At 50.0% G+C, this 14,623-nt stretch overlaps 1 non-coding gene across 1 annotated transcript; it reads right to left on the bottom strand.

Annotated features, from left to right (window-relative positions):
• Nucleotides 1-14,193: 14,193 nt before the first annotated feature.
• Nucleotides 14,194-14,326, bottom strand: LOC126010077 (small nucleolar RNA SNORA51). Its single transcript, XR_007496215.1, has one exon. It is a non-coding gene; the product is annotated as a small nucleolar RNA SNORA51 (small nucleolar RNA).
• Between the last annotated feature and the right edge of the window lie 297 nt (nucleotides 14,327-14,623).

Below are 14,623 nucleotides of genomic sequence, written 5' to 3'. Positions count from 1 at the left end.
TTCTGCGCTACTTCCTCCCTCCAAAGGACGAGGTCACACAGAGTTCGCTTGACCGCTTTGTAGGAGGTGAAGTCGGACCATTTCACAGCCTCCTTGGCTGTGTGACCTGGACAGGCTATTTGCCTTCGATACCTGCACATCAGCTTCCTCACCCCCTGTAAAGTGGGAGTCACCTCAACCCCCACTTTTACATGGCTATGGAAAAAGGTCTCACAGAGATGTCTGGCATAGATTTGGCACGAGCTGCACATAGGAAGATGCCAGGCCCCTCTGGGTATTGCTGGTAGAACATCCGTCAGACTTTGGAGGAAGGCAGAAGGGGCCACTCATGGGAGCTGGGGATCAAACCCAGGGCCTCAAACTCTTGGACGCCCCCCTCTCTAGTTTCCTCCTGTGCCCGCAGATTTGCACTCGTGGCTTCTTTCTCCCTGGCTGGAACAGAGGGGCCTCCAACCAGGTCATCTGCCTGTCTCAAAGTGGGAGCCATTGGGGCAGCAGTAAGGAGAATCTGGCTGGATCCCTAATTCAGAAGGGTAGGAGCACCCCTGGTAGACTAAGGATTCTGATCTGCACAGCAGGAAGCAGCAAGATACAGGGGCAGGCAGGGGCTGGAGCAATAGCACAGAAGGTAGGGCTTTTGTCTTACATGTGACCGACCTAGGTTCGATCCCCAGCATCCCATATCATCCTCTGAGCCTGCAAGAGTAATTCCTGAACACAGAGCGTGAAGTACCACTGGGTGTGGCCCCAAAGCCAAAAAGAATCCCAAAACATTGGGAGGCTGGCAGGTTGTCCCTCTTTTCCAGGCCTCCAGCCTCACCGCCTTCTATGTGTGCAGGGGTAGGAGGAGAGTCCTGCTGCCTTCCAGACTCCACAAGACACAGAGCAACCTGGAAAGAGAGGGTGGGCAACCCTACCTTGGGTTCAGCCCTGAGGGGATCAGCACCAAGTGGAGCTCACATAAAGACACCCCAACCACGAGATTCCCGAGTTCCGGCCCACACCTCAGCTGCCCCCACCCCAAAAATCCAAATAAAGACCTAAGCTTTCACTGGCTGACACTATTATCCACTTGGGGTGAGATGCAGATCTGTTTTGTTTTGAGGTTACACTGGATAATGCACGGGGCTTACTCTGAGCTCTACACTGAGAGGTCACACCTGCTTGGGGGACCCTATGGGATGGGGGATGCCAGGAATCAAACTCATAGTTGGCCTCATACTAGGCAAGCACCCTCCCTACAATGCTATGCCTTGGGCCTCATGCTCAGGACATATTTCTATCCATCACAAATGAATCAGAACTCCTGAAATAAAAAAAAAAAAGGCAAAAACAAGAAACAGTACAAAGGGGGAGTGTAAGATTTGGGATGAGGGTGGGATAGAGAATAAGGTTGGCCCCCACACAGACCTGTCTGTACATCATCTACCCATTCAGCTATCAGCCAGCACCAACCAGGTTTGAGACACAAAGTGGGAATGGAGAGCGGGTCCTACTCTCCCAGCCTCTCTTCCCCATCACCCCCACTTCCTCTAGAGGTGCATATGGAGACAGACCCCTTGGGGATGAAGAGATAATGGGGGCGTTAAGACTCTTGCTTTGCACATGGCTTACCTAAAACTTCTTTTATGGGGCCGGAATGGTAGCACGGTGGTAGGGAGTTTGCCTTGCACGCGACAGACACAGGATGGATGCAGGTAGGATCCCTGGCATCCCATATGGTCTCCTGAGCCAGGAGCAATTTCTGAGCATAGAACCAGGAGTAACCCTTGAACACTGCTGGGTGTGCTCCCCCAAAAACAAACAAACAAACAAATAAAAAACTTCCTTGAACCCTGCTAGGAGTGATCCCTGAGCACAGAGCAAGAGTCAGCCCTAAGAACCCCTAGGGGTGGTCCCAAAATCCAATTAACAAATTTAAATTTGGGAAAAGGCAGAGACTCCACTGTGACCTGGCTAGAATCAAGGGTGTGACTTAGCAGGGATCTCAGCCCCCCTGAAGTGACCAGGTGGGAAACAGGGTAAATTTACTGTGCTTGCCCAACCCAGGAAGAATTTAGGGATCCTGAGCAGAAAGACCAGCCTCCCTTGCTGAAGACACCAACCAGGTGGGTCAGGAAAGGCCTGAGAACCCGGATGTGCCCCTGCCCAGCTGCTGCCTATCAGCATCGTGCAAGGCAAGTGCCTTACCCACTGTGCTACAGCTTCACCCTGCAAATGCCCTCATTTTCATCCAGATCTCCCCTCCCGTCCCTCACTCTGCCCCTCCTAGCACCCCCTCTCCTCTCCACTCACCTAGACAGGCCTGTGTTCCTTCTAGGAGCTGCAGAATACTCCTACCTAGAGCTTTGGCCCCAGAGAAGGGGAGAAAAGTCATCACACCTTGAATCCTGGCCAGCCACCCCAGCTCTCTGAGCTCAGAATATGATCCATCTGGGGCTATGTTTCCCCTGAGAAAAGCCATAAGTCTCAGACCGAGGAACGAAGGTGAAATAAAACCAGTAGCACAGATTAAAAAAAAGAGGGGAGGAAGGTAGTTGTGGGTGGGGGTCAGGAAACCCCCAAAGAGCCAGCAAAGGTGAAGGTCGTGTGGCACTCACCCACATCCACCCACACTCACCCATGGACTGTTGGACACATCGGACTCCCGGTGGTGTGACCTGCCTGGTTGCTGGAGACTGTCACCATGCTCTGGGGACACAGAACCTTGTCAGGCTCACTTCCGAAGCTCACAATGCCCCTTACTCACCCCACAAGGCTTCTCTGGGCATCCCCCCAAGAGGAGCAGCCTGGATGGTCTCTGAGATTCAAGATACTCCTTCCCCCCTCCTTGAGTGTGAGAGAGGGTGTTGCAGTCAGGGTCTGCAGGGTGGGGGGGGTCTCTCATTCTCAGGAGGCAGAGTGGAGTGGCCCAGTCCCAGCCCCCCAGGAGACCCGGGAGCAGCTCAGCCCTCACTTTCTCAGGAGGCAGAGTGAGGGGCTCAGGCCCAACCATCACGTGACCCAGGGGCAGCTCAGTTCAGGGTCAGTGACTCTGGAAGTAAGGGCCAGGCAGGGAACAATGGAGAGTCCTCTGCTCATGTGCCTGACCCCACAGGAGCTCTGGTTCCTGCCCCCCACCCTCCCACTCTGATGGGGAGGCCTGGGAGAAGTGATAGGGAAGAACCGAGAGAGACTGGAAAGTGTTTCTGGCAAATGTCTGACTCCCTGACGTCAGAAAGGAAGGGGAGAGTGGCTGGGCAGAGCAGGGAGCTCGGTGGGCGCAGGGTTTGGGGGAGTCCCCCACCTGAGTTCAGAGCCTTGCCTGTGTGTTTGAGCATGGGACTGCCCTTCTCCTCGCCTGTCAAACTGGAAAGACAAAGCAGCAGGCGGCTCAGGGCTGCTGGGAACTGCCTGACATTTGAGCCCAGGTACCCTGGTGTAGAGGTTGAAATGGAGGCGTTGACAGGTCCTGAGAGCCTTGGGCACGCGGGCTGGAGCCTTCTAAGGAAAGAAACGCAGCAAAAAGCTGGGTGGGGTGGGGTTTCTGCGCCTGCAGTTTAGTCCCTGGATTAGGAAGGAAGGAAGGAAGGAAGGAAGGAAGGAAGGAAGGGAACCAGCCCTGAGCCCCATTTCTGCCGGGTAGCTGTGTGTTAGCAGAGAGAAGCAAGGATCAGGGACTTGCATGTGCTAAAGTGACTGGAAGTCTGAGTGCCACCGAGACTCCCAGGCTGGGGACAAGTCTGGAACCAATGGTCTCCCCAAACTCAGAGCAAAAAGGAGGTGCCTAAAAGGAAACTTCTCCAGGCCACCAGCTCTTTGGCAAACGTAGTTTGCAGGCCAGGGAAGGAGCGTGACCATAGCAGGAGGGGCGTGGTCATATTGAAATGGGCGTGGTCCTAGTGATAGGGGCGTGGTCACCCGGGTAGGTGTGAGCGTTCTGGAGAGGGCGTGGTCAGACGGGGCGTGGCCACACAGAATGGGCGTGGCTAAGTGGGGGTAGACTCGAGCGGTTCTGGAGAGGGCTGATGAGAAGGGGCGTGGTCATACTGGATGGGCGTGGTCAGAGGGGGCGTGGCCTCTGATCTGTCAAGTCCAGGTGGGAGGTGAGGCGACGGGTCCAGGGAGGTCTTTCTTGGGAGGTGACAATCATCGCAGTGACTCGCCCCCCCCCCGGAACACCCCAGCACCCCCTTTGCAGAGCCGATCTGGAAGCAGAAGGAATGGCTTTTGTGGCCGCACACCTGGCTGCGAGGCGGGCCGGGCACCAGGTGCAGGCCCCCGGGCAGGCAGGGGCAGGCGGAGACCTGGGCGGTGCTTCTGAGGCTGCAGAGCCTCCCGGGGAGGGCGCAGTCGCCAGCCTGTCATTTATGCATCCTGGGATTTGTCCGGAAACGGGCGGGATCTGGGGGAGGCAGCTCTGCCTGCCGTGTCCTGGGAACCTGGAGGGTCTTGTTCTCTCTGAGATCAAAGGCCACTATTTCCGTTTGTTCCAGTGAAGTTGGTTTGGGGGGGGGGGGCACACTTAGTGGTGCCCAAAGCCGATTCCTGGCTTGGTTCACACAGAGATCATTCCTGGTGGGGCTGGGGATCGAACCCGGTCTGGCCCATGCAAGTCAGGTACTCTACCTCTTAGACTATCTTTGGCCCCAGAGACCACGTTTAATTTTTAGGGCATTTTGATTGAAGCCATACCTGTCGAGGTCCCTCCTGGTGGTGTCTAGGCCCTAAAGCTAGAACAGGCAAATTCCTTAATCCTAGTTCCATCTCTCTAGTCTCTAGGGTTAAGACACCAACAATATGGTCAATAGGCTGAGCCCTGCCACTGCATAGTCCATGAACATCACCAGCAGTGTCTTTCAGCATAAAGAATTGAAGTTTAAGAATAAAAACCTAGGGATTCGAGAGATAAAGTGTGGGCAGGGAGTGTGGGAGTTGGATCCCTGGAATTCCACATGATTCCTTGAGCACCACCGGGGAGTGATTCCTGAGTGTAGAGCCAGGAGTAACCCCGGACACTCCCTCAAAATTTTAAATATAAAGTTAGGAACCGAGGAGATATTAAAACCCAAAATAAATGAATAAATGAAGATGGCAAATGTTCACCTGAGGCAGGGGCTGCAGGGAACAGGCAGAGTCAGAGGAGACTGGTGCGATGTGAGGGGGAAGTTTCTATCCTAGGTGGACGGGGCTTCCACCTGCTGCAAATGGGGCTTCTGCCTGCAGGGGCAGAGCTTCCACTAGTGGCAGGTGGAACTTCTGCCTGCGGTAGGTGGAGCTTGTTCGTGATGAGCAGAGCGGGCATGGTGTGGGCGGGGCTTACGTGGAAGGCTCCCCTGGAAGAGGTTGGGGCTGGACCCCTGGAAGCCCTCTGGCCACATTTCTGTAAAGATGGTTCTCAGCCCCTCGAAACCCAGAGAGCACCCAAAGAGGGCTGGGCTGAAAGCAGAACAAAGAGGCAGCCAAAGGCTCTGCAGAGTGGAAGAGAATAGGGGTGAACCATATGATGATGCTATTCAGAAGGGGAACCCTGCCACGCAGCTGGCAGTGTGGGGGGACTGGGGTCAAAGGTAATCAATCTACAGGTTACCTTGATCATCTTAGTCTGCAGTTTGGAGGGGGCTCTGGATGTCCCTGAAGGAAGTGGATGGAGAGAGGGCACTGACAGGAGGCAGAAAGAAACTGGAGGGACTGTTGGTGCATACTGATGGGGACATCCAGAAAAGAGGGAGCAGTGGATCCTGCAGGAAGAAAGGGGCAAAGCTGAGAAGAGGCAGGAATGAAGGAAATGAGAAGGTACCCCAGGCCTTGCACAGCTGAGGATTGAAGTGGAGGAGGAGGACTGTGAGAGATAGATGGGTTGGAAGGGCTGCGGTGCTTTCAGTAAAATAAACGCAGCCTGGTAGCTGAAACATTTACTAGAGGCCAAGGTTGTATGGTATAGCCTGAGCTGTTTTGTAGAGGCAGGAGAAGAAGAATGGGAGATGGAAGAGAAAGGAGGTGGGAGAGGAGGCAGGGAGCAAGAACAGAGTTAGGAATGAGGGACATGGCATAACTGGCACAGCTGCATGCACGCAGATGGGGGCTTGGCTGGGGGCTGCAGGGGAGGATGGGTTTTAGGGACCTGGAAGTAAGGTAGGGGGCGAGAAGGAGAGGTGAATGCCTGCCCTTTCCACCCAGGCATTGCTATCTCTTATATGTTGGGGCAGGGGGTGTTCTAGGGTCTGCCTCCAACTTCCCCTCCCATCCAGTTAAGCAGGTGCCTTCTGGCTTGGCTATTTTGGAGCCAAGGCTGGCTGCACTCAGTAGCCACCCTGTGCTCTACTTTCTTTTGTATTTTTATTTATTTATTTATTTATTTATTTATTTTTGCTTTTGTTTTTAGGCCATATGTGGCAGTGTTCAGGGGTTACTCCTGGCTCTGCACTCAAGAATCACTCCTGGAGTGCTCAGGAGACCATATGGGATGTGAGATTGAACCCAGGTCAGCTGCGTGCAAAGCAAGTGCTTTAGCCACTGTACTATCTCTCCAGCCCTTTTATTTTATTTTAGTTTTAGTTTTTGGACCACACCTAGTAGCACTCCTGGATTACTCCTGGATCTGAGCTCAGAAATTACTCCAGGCAGATTCGGAGGGCCATATGGGATGCTGGGAATTGAACTCAGGCTCAGCTGCATGCAAGGCAAATGCCCTCCCTGCTGTGTTATTGATCCAACTCCTGAGTTCTGCTTCTGAGGCAGGAAAACTTGTATGTGCCACAGCCATGCACAGAGGCTCTGACTGTTCCACATGGCACAGGGTCATGTCTGTTATGGTGCCTGTTTATTGTGTAGAATTGTGCCGACTGTGTCAGAGTCTTCCTCCTGAGAGACTGAAAATCTGCCATTGAGACACATCCTGACACTGTTGGATGTGGTGTGTTTTCAGCAGCAGCCATCTGGTGTCAAAGTTCAAGGACAGAGGCTGGAAAGATAGCACAGTGGGGAGGGTTTTTGCCTTGCACGTGGCCAACTTGGGTTCGATTCCCAGCATCCCATATGGTCTCTGGAGCTTGCCAGAAGTGATTCCTGAGCACAGAGCAAGGAGTAACCCCTGAGCACCGCAGGGTGTGACCCCCCAAAAAACCCAAAACAACAACAAAAAAGTTCAAGGACAAATACTGCCTCCTTGGGGAAAGGAAAGAGTGTGAGAGGAACAAGGATGCTAAAAGCTGGGGCCAAGGCTGAAAAAGCAAATGATACTCCAATCAGACTCAGAGTCAGCAGGGACAGGGGTGTATGGGTGAGGGTTAGAAGCTGCAGTCTCCCCTGATGTGGTTCAGGATCATGAGGATGAACCTCTGCAGGGCCCCGAACCGTCAGTTGCATAGCCACAGGCCTGTGTCTCAAAGAGTCCCCAGAGCCAGCCATGGAACTTTCCATTTCCTCCATGAGGAGCTTGACACTTAGAATGTAGATAACTGACCCCAAGATGAGAAAGCGCCAGACTGGCAGAGCAGTGATTTAAACTCCAACCTCTTTGACTTAACTCCACATGCAAGGTTGGAGAGAGAACAGAGCGGGGAAGACACTTGCCTGGCACACAGCTGACCCCAGTTTAATCCCTGACTCGGGCAACACAATGAGTGATCTTTGCATGCACAGCTAGGAATAAGCTCTAAGAACTGCCTGTGTGGCCCCCAAGCAAAATCAAAGCTAAATTCACAGGCAGGCTGTATCATGAACCTAGCTTAAACCCTAAACAAAGGTGTTCCCCCAACTTCCTCTTCCCAGTAACCCCTTTCTTTGCCATGTAAAAGCCTACTAGATAGTTGCTTTTGTATCTGACTCAAAATTGAAAGTTGGTTTGAATAAAGAAAGTAGTTCTGGCTTTGGGCTCAGACAGAGAAGCAGCACATGGCAGAGAGAGGCCATGAGGCAAAAAGCAGGTTGGACTCCAATGAATATCTTTTGCTGACTGGTTTGGTATTATTTCTCTGTCGCTACCCTGCTTCATCAGACCCGTCCACCTAAGAGGTTAGAAACATGACATCTGGGTGGTCTCACAACTCATGAATATATTTTTTTACAGCAGCCATTTAGGGGACACCTTCTGTGTACCCACCTATGTTGGGACTCTCAGAGCCAGACCATCTCCCAGCTCTCATTCTAACCCCCCAGATTGCTCAAAAATATGATGTAAACAGGCAATTCCCCTGCCCAGGAGGAATTGGAGAACAATAGAGAGTCAGAGAATTTTGGGGAAGCATGAAGGCTATTTCATACCCCCTACCTTACACATGAACTCACTCAAATGTAGACTTTCCCTCTGGGAGAACTGATGGTCAAGGGGACAGGGGAGCAGGGAGGTCCAGGAAATTACAGACTGTGGCAGTTTCCCCTCCTGGCTAAAAAAGTGAACCTTGCCAAAGAATGGAGTGTATCTTAAAAAGGGAGTAGAAGGAAGGCATCACCAGCCCTGGGAGAGGGTATCAAGAATGGTGGAATTTTGTTGGCAAGTTCAACAGAATATTCAGTGATGCCACGTCACTTTCTTTCAACATTAGCTGAGTTCCTGCCAGATAACAGCAGTGGGGACCCAGAGACAAATAATAGATAGGGAGCTCACACGCACATACAGTTACACTCACACATATGCACCCACATACATTCACACACTTGACCACATTCACAAACACACAAACTCATATATACACTCACATATGGACACACAATCATACATATGCATACTCACATACACTCAAATGTACACACACTAACACATATATACACTCACACAGTCATACACTGACTCACACACACACACACACACACACACACTTGCATGCACAATTGTCACTGGCAAACATGCAGCCACAAGTTGGGGGAGCACCAGTGTTGGCTTTGGAAAGTTTTCCCAGAAAAGCATGGCCCCACCTGAGGCCCAGAGCATGGGGAACTAACCCAGCAAGAATAAGCAGTGACAGAAAAAGAAGACAAAAGCCAGGAAGAGACAGGACAAGTTTGCTTACAGTATAAATAGATGGGCAAATTTTCATCCATTATAGACTTTGAAAAGTCAAGGTAAACAGGACTAAATATCAAAAACATGTCAACAGGTATAGAACCCTGAAATAAATGGTTCCTAATGGATTTTTCCTTTTGCTATGTCAGTACTCCTCCCCCCCCCCACAACAGCTCTTTCACCAGGAAACTCAAGCACGTCAACTGTCTCTGCACGGCACCTTGGTAGAAAGTACTATCTGTCTTAATACCCATATAAAGTAATTTCTGGCCTTGATTAACATCCTGGCATAAAGTAACATCTAGCATAGCATGACGTAAGCATAAAGTAACATCTAGTGTAGAAGAGTAATATTTATCATAGGGTGACATTTGGAGTGGGGTAGGGTAGCAGCCCTGTCCTGGAGTAAAGGATAGAATGCTCCTGCTGTACAGAGCAGAGAGCGAGGAGGAGAAGCAGGCTGAGAGCCAGATATGAAGATCAGAGAGATTTGGGGTGACATGAGGTTATTCAGGTGGTGCCAGTGTTCCAGACCATACCCTAAAGGCAGGCTGCTGAGGGGTGCCCATGGCTAAGGGCTGATGGGATCTCATAGACCTTCCCTGTCACTGCATGAGGAAGAGAGGGGAGACTAGAAATAGACTCGAGGCAGATATTGAATTGGGGCACACAGGTGTCTCTCAGAGGGACAAACTGATTTGTTTTGAGGATGCCAAACATTCAAGTCCAAGAGGGAGGGGAGGATAAATAAATCACTATAACCACACAATTCAGATGTCAATAACACGGATTTATGGAGAATACAGGTGGGGAGGAAGATTGTAATGAATGTGAAGCAACAATAATATTAATAACAATAATATTAATCTGAAAACGCGCACTATGATGCTCATATTCATGTGCTGTCACAGTATCAGGTGTTAAACTCCTCCAGCATCCAATGACTCAACACAATCAAGATTTATTTACCCACATGGAGGCCTTGGGGCATGTGGAGACTTTACTGGGTCATTTAAGGTCCTAGAGCCCTATAACTAGTGACTCAGCTGCACCCCTGGGGTCCCAGAGTCCTTCACTGCGTCCTTCCCATCCCTTTAGCAGCCAGAGTAGCCAAAGAAGGAATCAGGAGCCATAAAAGGTTGCAAAATCCAAATCAAAGCCCCGTGGTGGTGATGTCACTTCCGGTGTCACCCCATTGGTCGGAAGATGACACGTGTCCTTGATGTGCCCGCAAGGGAATCTGGGAAATGTAGTCAAGCCAAGTGGCTGAACCAGGCGGGGAAGCCGGATTAACGGAACATGAAATCTGCCAGGAATAGGGAAAAAAATTACAAGAACACCCCACATTTCACCAGCAATTATTTCCGGGTAATGCAATTCGAGGCACTTAGGATCCGTCCATATTTATGTTACTTGGACTTTTTTCTACGTGGACCAAAATCAACATTGAGTACTTCCACCAAGGGAACACTAGACATTGAATAATAGAGCAGAGAGCCGGCTGGCTTCTTCGGGGAGCTGGATGGGCTAGTGTTGCAGTCAGACGTGCAGAGTGTGCTCCCCAAGGAAGAGGCAGGCGTGGGGAGGGGGTAAGGGACTTACTGAGAAATTAAGTCTGATGCTTGCACAGTACAGAGTAGGAGCCTCTGATACTTGGTGGCCATCCTGCTGCCTTTGTTGATACTGTCCTTACCCTCCCCTGGGTTAAGGCTTGTATTTAACCCTGAATCACTCAATATTACTCAGACCCTCGCCTCTCCCAGCCTCTTATTCTATTTTTTGTTTTGTTTTGTTTTGTTTTTTGTTTTTTTGGGCCACACCCGGCGTTGCTCAGGGGTTACTCCTGGCTGTCTGCTCAGAAATAGCTCCTGGCAGACACGGGGGACCATATGGGACACCGGGAATCGAACCAACCACCTTAGGTCCTGGGTCAGCTGCTTGCAAGGCAAACGCCGCTGTGCTATCTCTCCGGCCCCCAGCCTCTTATTCTTGACCCAGTTTTTTTTTTTTTTTCTTTCAATTATTTTGCTACACCCAGCAATGCTTACTGCTTACTACCCAGGGCTCTGTACTCAAAATTATCGTTGCTCAGGGGACCCTATGGGATGCCAGAGATCAAACCCAGGTCAGCAGCCTGCTAGGCAAGTGCCCTCCTGGCTGTGCTATTGCTCTGGCCCACTTGGTCCTATTTTCTATTGCAGAGACAAATCAAGAAAAAAGACCTAGACTTCCTCCTCTACAGCTCTTGCCTACACCCTCTGAACCTCCTTTTCCTAGAGCTGCCAGCCCTGCTTGGGGTGACAAATTCCTCCTCCTGCCCTGAAGACATGCCCAACCATAGCCCCCATCATCATCACCCCTGCTCAGATTCTCTGGAGGGGGTCTCACCTGCATATACACCTCTAATTACTCTCAGCCTTTTTACTTTATTTATTTATTTGTTTGTTTGTTTTATTTTGGAGGGGTCACATCGGCAGTGTACAGGGGTCATTCCTGGGCCCCTGGCTCTGTACTCAGAAATTACTCCTGGCAGGCTCGGGGGACCCAATGGGATGCCAAATATTGAAAACCCAGGTTGGCCTCATGCAAGGCAAATACCTTACTATCTCTCTAGCCCCTGGTTTCTCAGTGTGAGTTCACTATGGCTTCTGTCCCAAAGAAGCACAGAGCTGGGATACCATTTCCAGGGTTGCAGATTCCTTTTTGTTTTCCTGTCGTTTGTTTTTGTTTTGTTGGGGAGGAGGAGTGTCACACCCAGCTGTGCTCAGGGATCATTTCTGGTGGACCTGAGGTGGTGCCGGGATCAAACCTGGGTCAGCTACATACAAGGCAAGCACCCTCCCCATTACACTATTATGCTAGTCCTAACTACTCTCCTCCTACCAAACCTTTAAACCTGTGTCTCTTTCCAGCCATCACCCTATATCTCTGTAACCTTTTCTGGCAAATGTATCAAAATAGTCCATTCTTCTTGGGGCCAGAGTAGCAGCGCATCGGTAGGGCGTTTGCCCTACAAGCGGCTGACTTAGGACCAACTGCGGTTCGATCCCCCTGGCATCTCATATGGTTCTCCAAACCAGGAGTGATTTTTTTTTTTTCCTGGTTTTTGGATCACACCCTGTAGTACTCAGGGGTTACTCCTGGCTCTACACTCAGAAATCGCTCCTGGCAGGCTCAGGGGACCATATAGGATGCTGGGATTCAAACCACCGACCTTCTTCATGAAAGGCAAACGCCTTACCTTCATGCTATCTCTCTCCGGCCCCAGGAGTGAATTCTTTTTTTTTTTTTTTTTTTTTTTTTTGGTTTTTGGGCCACACCCGGCGGTGCTCAGAGGTTACTCCTGGCTCTCTGCTCAGAAATAGCTCCTGGCATGCACGGGGGACCATATGGGACACCGGGATTCGAACCAACCACCTTTGGTCCTGGATTGGCTGCTTGCAAGGCAAACACCGCTGTGCTATCTCTCCGGGCCCTCCCAGGAGTGAATTCTAAGTGCAAGGCCAGGAGTAACCCCTGAGCATCACAGGGTGTGGCCCAAAAAATAGTTCATTCTTTCTGCTTCCACTCACCCCCATCATCTCCCAACCCTGGTCCACTTCAGTTTCATCTTCTATTCTACCAGTTGGTCCTTCCTTCAGGACTCAGGGGTCCTCAAACTTTTTAAACAGGGGGCCAGTTCACTCTCACTCAGACCATTGGAGGGTCTGACTATAGTAAAAACAAAACTTATGAACGAATTCTTATGCACACTGCATATATCTTATTTTGCAATGAAGAAACAAAACAGATACAAATACAATATGTGGCCCGAAGGCCATAGTTTGAGGACCACTGCTTCAGGTCATCAAGTACCTCCCTGTCACTAACCCAAAACCTGAAGTCCCCAAACCATTCCTTGATCCCCAAGTGGCCCCCTAATTTTTCCCAAGTCTAGGGCCACAGAAGATTGGCCTGACCAGGTCTTGATCCTCTGTGCCTGATAACGGGTGGCATTGTTCCCCCATTCCTTACCCAAACCTGCACAACAATGATTATGAGCCTTACAAAGGAGGGTCTTTCTGTAGGCTAAAATGGGGTGAATCGGGGGGACACTGGAACCAGTGACATAAGATGGTAGTGGGAGGTGGGAGCATCATATAGCAGGTAGGGGCACTTGCCTCGAACACCACCAACCTGAGTTTCACTCCCCGGCATCTTATTTGGTCCCCTGAGCCCCTCCAGGAGTGATCACTGAGTGCAGAGCCAGGAGTAAGCCCTGAGCACCAACAGATATGACCCACAAACAAACTAAGTTGTGTAAGAAGGACCCCACTCATTGGGGCACAGCAGGAATCAAGGTTGTGGAGACAGACTGGGGGCAGGGGAGGGGCTGTCGGCTATTAGGGGGGCTAGCATGGTGGATTTAGGAGATCCACCTGGGGGTTCAGATTAGTGGGTTTGAGTTTTGCAAGTGAAAGATTCTGGGAGAGAATGGTGCTGATTTCCAAGGACTTGTACAGTGTTCCCAAATTGTCCACTTAAAATCGGGTATGACCCTTCAGTAACAATAAAAATATTGCACACCACAATGTCTACAGTGTCTACAAGAGAAAAACAAAAGAGGAAGAGGGAGAGAGAGAGAAAAGAGAAGAAAAAATTCTGCCTCAGAGGCAAACAGTGGGAAAGACAGGAGTGCAACTGAGGACATTGGTGGCAGAAAATGTGTACTGGTGAAGGGTGTTGGACGTTGTCTGGCTGAAACTAAATCATGAACAACTTTGTAACTGTAAAAAAAAAAACACAACTGGGCCCAGAGAGATAGCACAGCGGCGTTTGCCTTGCAAGCAGCCGATCCAGGACCAAAGGTGGTTGGTTCGAATCCCGGTGTCCCATATGGTCCCCCGTGCCTGCCAGGAGCTATTTCTGAGCAGACAGCCAGGAGTAATCCCTGAGCACCGCCGGGTGTGACCCAAAAAACAAAAAAAAAAAAAAAAAAAAAAAAAAAAAAACCACAACTGTATTATGAACAGCCATGAATCACAGTGTTTAGATAAAGTAATGAAAAATAGAAAAAAAAGAAAATCGGGTAAGAGGCTCCATTCGAGGTCTTGTGTTTTTTCACAGTACATATGTATATGTACGTATACATATGTGTATGTATATATACATAGACATGTGCATTTTTTAAATATTGCTGATACAATTTTTTTATTTGCATAATTTATTTATTTTGTCCCCCAATTCACAATACAGACCAGGCAAAGGGCCTGGGTCGAGGTGTATATGGGGTGCATTTACTGTACCTCCTCTTTCTATACAGTCAGTGTAAAGAACACAGCCTGTGGTAAGAGTTTTGAGGCCTTTTCTTTCTTTTCTTTCTTTCTTTCTTTTTTGATTTTTTAATATATATGTATATAAATCCTTCACCAGTGCAACATTCCCATGACTAATATCATAAGTGTCCTTCCTCCCCACCCCACATAGGCCTGTACTCTAGACAGGCTTTCTACTTCCCTCATTCAGTCACATTTTGTTATGATAGTTCTCAGTGTAATTATTTCTGTGACTGCACTAAACGATCCCTGTGGTGAGCTTCATGTCAGGAGCTGGACCCTCCAGTCCTCCTCTATTTTGTCTCTGAGAATCATTACACAAATG

Source organism: Suncus etruscus, chromosome 5 (assembly GCF_024139225.1).
Source record: "Suncus etruscus isolate mSunEtr1 chromosome 5, mSunEtr1.pri.cur, whole genome shotgun sequence".
Taxonomy (NCBI): domain Eukaryota; kingdom Metazoa; phylum Chordata; class Mammalia; order Eulipotyphla; family Soricidae; genus Suncus; species Suncus etruscus.
The sequence above is the reverse complement of the archived record's forward strand: the minus strand, read 5'-3'. Positions and strand labels throughout refer to the sequence as shown.